The 5,482-nt window shown below is 39.2% G+C and overlaps 1 long non-coding RNA gene across 2 annotated transcripts; it reads left to right on the top strand.

Moving 5' to 3' along the window:
* The first annotated feature begins 2,413 nt into the window (after positions 1-2,413).
* On the top strand, positions 2,414-4,132 carry LOC111259758 (uncharacterized). Of its 2 annotated transcripts, XR_015310732.1 has the most exons (3): positions 2,414-3,173; positions 3,418-3,500; positions 3,795-4,132. It is a non-coding gene; the product is annotated as an uncharacterized LOC111259758 (long non-coding RNA). The 2 variants fall into 2 exon arrangements; XR_002679831.2 differs by having other exon boundaries at positions 2,414-3,500.
* The last annotated feature ends 1,350 nt before the right edge of the window (positions 4,133-5,482 follow it).

Here is a 5,482-nt window from a genome sequence, read left to right as displayed (position 1 = left end):
CAGCATCGAACGTTACTGGGAATTATTGCTATCGAAAACATAGGAGCTTGCGACATGTGTGGCATCGATTTTCATCACAGTCTAGTCGCAATAGCTGTGAAAAGCAATGTAGTATCATAAACTGATGTAGAAATATCTTTGTGAGAAATGAACTCAAATGCAACCGTAGCATCTGCAAACAATTCAACCTGTCCCGCCTAGTCTACGTCATCCGACAGATATAATAACGATTTTCTGGTGATTATCCTAAGAGTTTCTATTTCATTATCGTATAAGTTACTAGCCGCTTCTGAACACATCTAACCGCTATCCGCCTTATGAAAATGACGGATTACATTCCAAATTCTACTGTAGGTAGGTTTAGAGGAAGAGACTCGCACCGGCCTCACTCTCACAGTCGGTTGCATATGGGTACTAATTAGTATTAGCCGTGATATAATAGCCAGGCCCTTGTGCTAATTTCATAGAGGCCGAAGTTAAATGAGAGGGGTCACGTACGTCTTGCCCCTTCTAATACGTCGTTCATACACATTCGCATTCAAGTTCATATTTTCCATATGCAGTGGCTTCTATGGTATAATCTTTAAACGATCAAAGAGAAATAGCTCTATATGCATATAGTTTTAGCTAACGTAACAATGCCGACACAGTGATTAGGTGAGCGCTTGTTAAATTGTCCCACTTTTAGGGATAATGCCAGTCTACTGATAGCTGTGAAGTGTTTGAGTTATTTGATGGTTGGTACCAGCAGGTGAATGTAAAATAAACGATAGTAAACGGTCGAGATGGCTGTCCCTCTTTTCGTTAAAAAAAAATCAGTAATAAGCTAATTAAGTCGAAGTTTTCTGAGCTGGTCCGGCATTAGCTCACATAACATTGTAGATCCTGTGGCGCTATTGTACTCCATTTATCGCAAAGCACTGTATCAATCAAAGGCTAGATTGAAAAGGTCTTACAAATGACTGCCATTACACTCCGTAAAAATCTCAATAAAGTGGAGGTTTGCGTTAAAAGAAGGACGAAGAGGGTAGCACTTTGTATATGTGAGCACAGGATAAAAATGCAGAAACAAAAGATACCTTTGCACGAGTCAGATTCTATGAATCGTTATCTGCGGGATGCTAGCACACTCAGAAAAAATTGTTAAAAATAAACATAAATCGTAGGATACAGCTAATTACTATACTGCGTGTGTATAGATCGACTAAGGCAGATGTCTCTTGCCAGTGTGAATCTTCATTTTACACCTGTACAAAATATGCACGAACACTATATATAGATATATATATATATATATGTATACGTATTTACGTGCTTTTCTCCGTTCCGTATATATTGTCGTATGGGTCATACAAACCATTAGCTTTTCGGTATTTTAAACTATCGTTGCATTAATTGGAAGACTTTAACCGATAGTGTACACTAGACCTAATTATTTCTTATTAAGCTCATTAGCGCGTATGCATCAAGAACTGCGGAACTTTTGGAAGTAGAAGTTCGAGAAAGGCATGTTAGCATATAAGGGTATCCATTGACAAAGGTAGCCATACCAAATGATGGAAACACGGCCACGCGTGTTGAGTTCAAAGCACGTGATCTACTTTTGCAAGCTTCTGCACAGGTAAGAACACGAACTACTAAAATGTTTCGTTAACGGAACGTAATTTTTTCTTAGACCAAACACTCTTTTGTCGCTTGTGAGAACGAGAACCGAAGCACCATTCGCTGGTATATGTTATATACTGATAGCACACGCTCTTTTACTTCTGGGATAATGAATTGTATTAGTTTATCATTTTTTTTTTTAACGAAATTCTTCATATCAACTATCCTAGGTATTATAATTTCCATGTAAATAACAACCATTGATAATAATTTCTAATGATCTGAGGTGTTAACAATCTGGAGTCTGATTCACGCCGTGTCGTTCAGTTTGCCAGTGGCATATCATATACGACCCCCATCAATCTGTTCGAAGTAAAGGTTCGTTTGGTATTCTCACTCATTCTACACTCATTCACAACTATGCATAGAGATCTAACAGTAACATGCATTGTACCTAACAAAATCGTTTGCTTTGAAATTCAACTTCTTTTGCGAAATTAGCCAAGTCTCAATATCAGCATTGAGATGTTTTAGCAGAGGAAGGCCAAAATTAAGATGCAGATCCCTTTTACTGCCCTGCAATTGCTTTTAGGTTGTTTATACCAGCATAAACGCATTTGGTGCATGCTTTCCCAGTCGCCCACATCGCGTTTACTATTCGTGCTTCTATCAATAAAACATTTTTCAGATTTACTGAGAACAGTCGAAAGTACGAAGGCCGTTCGAAAAATTCATTATCGCACTATTCAGTCACTCTGAATAAATTCAACATTCACTTCAAAGGGTTCTTTTTTTTTTTTTTTTTATTTATTAACGAAGCCCTAATATTTTACGTAGCTGATGAAGTCATGGATCGTTTTTCACTGCAAGCGTATGATGGATTTCCTTTTTTTTTAGGCTGTTTCACAGCTAGAGTTACAACAGACTAAGGAACGGGGGGCACGAAGTACGACATATACGCGCTATTATGTGTCATTATGTTTTGATTCGTTGCCAGTTTGCCATATTCTTCTCCGTTATCCGCAATGCTTTCTATGCATATACAATTAGCCATCAACGTCAGTTATGCCCTTTCCTATGATACAGACACCGTACAACTGCAAAACTCCTCTACTGAAAAGACGACTTATAGAAAGACAAGAGTAGGTTACCACACAATACGCAACGTCCAGCCTTTAGTTTAGTCCTTGTAGGAAGCAATCCAGGCAGATAAACAGACGAAAATCTGTGTTAAGCCAAATACGAGACCATTGCGTGCGTTCGCGACCCGACTTCCTAACTTTTTAAGTATACTTCGCATCACCTTTGAAAATTTGGTCAGAAATATTCAACAGTACTAAAGAACAAGGGAGCAAAAATTTATTCAGATTTCTCGATGCAAATAGAGAAAAAATTTACTCGAACAATACTTAGTTTGTGTGTACCCTGTTATTTGAATATTAAAATGACTGGTCTGCGAGTATCTGAATAATTCCCAGATAGGATATAGTGCCAGAAAAATTCGATCGTTACCGCCGAAGAACGAAAGTCTCTCAGGCTATCTGAGCATACTTTGAGCATCTGTCTAGGTTGTTGCTCGTAAGCGGTGTGCCGTTTGTGTTTGGATTAGTGATGTTTACTGTAAAATTTTACTACCTGTTTCTAGTCAGCAGCAGGTCAAATCAAAGCGAACAAGCATCTCGTATATTATGATTTGGTAAATTTTTAGCATACGCTAACATATAAGGGGAAGTATAATGGAGGAATCAATATAGTCTAATCTAGGACCATCTGTGCTAACTGGTATTAATGGGCTCCATTCTTGGTAAACAGTACGAGCTGTGCAAGGAACTATTAATGCTGCTTGGCAAGGATCGTAACGTGGAAAAGCTGACCTTACGCAGTCTCTCATCTGGGTACGCAATTAGCCTAGCATAGTCCATCCACTAGAGCCGTCCGCTGTTTTACGCCATTAGCTGCATTGAAGAATAGCGAAATTGCCGCCTCATCACGTAAACAAAGGCGCGAGCTTGTCTTGTTAAGCAGGTTGATTTAAAGTCGATTAAGAAGTGTAAAAGGATTTGCACAAGTTTTTGTTTTCGGTTCCAGTTTAATCATTTCCCGATTTCAATGCTTTATTTACGTGTTGCGAAACAGCATCCAAGAGACAGCTACTTTGCTCATGTATCAATAATAGATTATCTTGACAGCCATAATGACAGGGATTCGGAAATACCTTGTGCAAATGTGGATATCACTAGTGAGCTGAAGTGACAGATCTGCCAGCAGAAGAACACGTTCCAGTTGTCCCGTTTGGCATACAGCGACCGCAATCTTCTGCGTGCAGGCCGCTGATCGGGATCGGGAAGACAACAGCAAACAGGACAAATACTAATAATACATATAGCGACAAATACTGATAATGTATATAATGAAAAATAATAATAACCCACGCAGGCTGCTTCACTGCTTCCGGTACATTGAAATGTGTTGTAGTTATATTCAGAAAGGAACCAATAAAGAGAAAATATTCCATTGCTTCGTTTTACACTATCTCGTTATCTTATGGAGTCATGTTCCAGTTTAACATTTTTCCAACTAGTGCTAAGTTGAACTCAACAGTTTGTTAAGTTCCTAGAAGGTTTATTTCGGGATTTTATTGAATTTCAAAACCCATCGTCAGTTTTTATGGACCTTTTTGGCATAATCGGCGCATCGCATGTTTTGACGTACATTACATGTTTTTGTATAGCAGTAGTAAAGCTACCAAACATATCAGCAGCAAGAGTTCGAATTGGCTCGACAATATTTAATCTTCTTTTTTAGTTTTTCGATGCAAACGCGCAGAAGTGTTCTGTTAGCTTGTCATAAGTCTTGTATTCGCAACTAACTAGCTTTCACCTAAGGAAATTTTTGGGCTAATGTGAATAGGAACCAGTGTCCTCTTTTATGGGTGCCACAAGATAAGGTCACGCCAGGCTAAAATGTGCAACAACAAAAAAGAACAGCGAATGTAGATATGAAGCAATAAAACGTAGCCTGGATATATTTCGTATAAGGGCGTTAGACGCTAAACAATGATAGTAGTAGCATAACACAAAGATAAGTTATGCGACGTTCCTGTCTTTTATGCTTATTTCAATCAAGGGGGCAAAAGGCCGACGTGATAGGATTAAGAGGTTTGAGCAATTGATGGACGGGTAAGCTCGAAGCGATCGTCGAACGCAGCGACGAACTACAGCTGATACCCTCCAAGTATAAACAATAAGGAGGTGACAGTGTTGCTCTTGTGAAACACTTTCCATGAAGCAATCCAGGACACCTTCGCCAAAACCCACCAGACGAATGCAAGACGTCTAGACATTGTGATCACACTGAGCAGCTGATGTAAATGCAGTAAAGAAAACGGAAACTGTTCGTCGAGAATGCATAGTGCCAAGCCGCTAACATCAAACGAGGTCACAAACGCTTAGCAATATCAGAACATAATGGATTTCGCTAGTATAATTGGAAGAAGAGCGCCAAGTGATAAAATTTTGAGAAAAATGGGTCGCGATGAAACAAACAAACTAGACCATTGAAGGAAAATAAGACCTTAAAGAAAGACAATTGAATTGAACAAAAGACATGGCAGGGCACTGATAGACACACAAGGATTAAACAGAGCGACCTTCGTGGGAAAGGTAGCCGAAAATTCGTACTAAAAGATAAATGATTTGCTTCAATGGAGGTACTGAAAGGCATTTAGATAGACGCCTATCACCTGTGCGGCTCTGTTTATCGTACCCTTATTTTACCAATTACCAGACTAGTGCGCTGACGAACGTCAGGGTCAGAACATCAGGGAGAGAACTGTTTGCATCGCCATAGTCTTCTCTAGTAGTGAAAAATCCCCTGG

This window comes from Varroa jacobsoni, unplaced genomic scaffold (genome assembly GCF_002532875.2).
Source record: "Varroa jacobsoni isolate VJ856 unplaced genomic scaffold, vjacob_1.0 scaffold_366, whole genome shotgun sequence".
Classification (NCBI taxonomy): domain Eukaryota; kingdom Metazoa; phylum Arthropoda; class Arachnida; order Mesostigmata; family Varroidae; genus Varroa; species Varroa jacobsoni.
The sequence above is the reverse complement of the archived record's forward strand: the minus strand, read 5'-3'. Positions and strand labels throughout refer to the sequence as shown.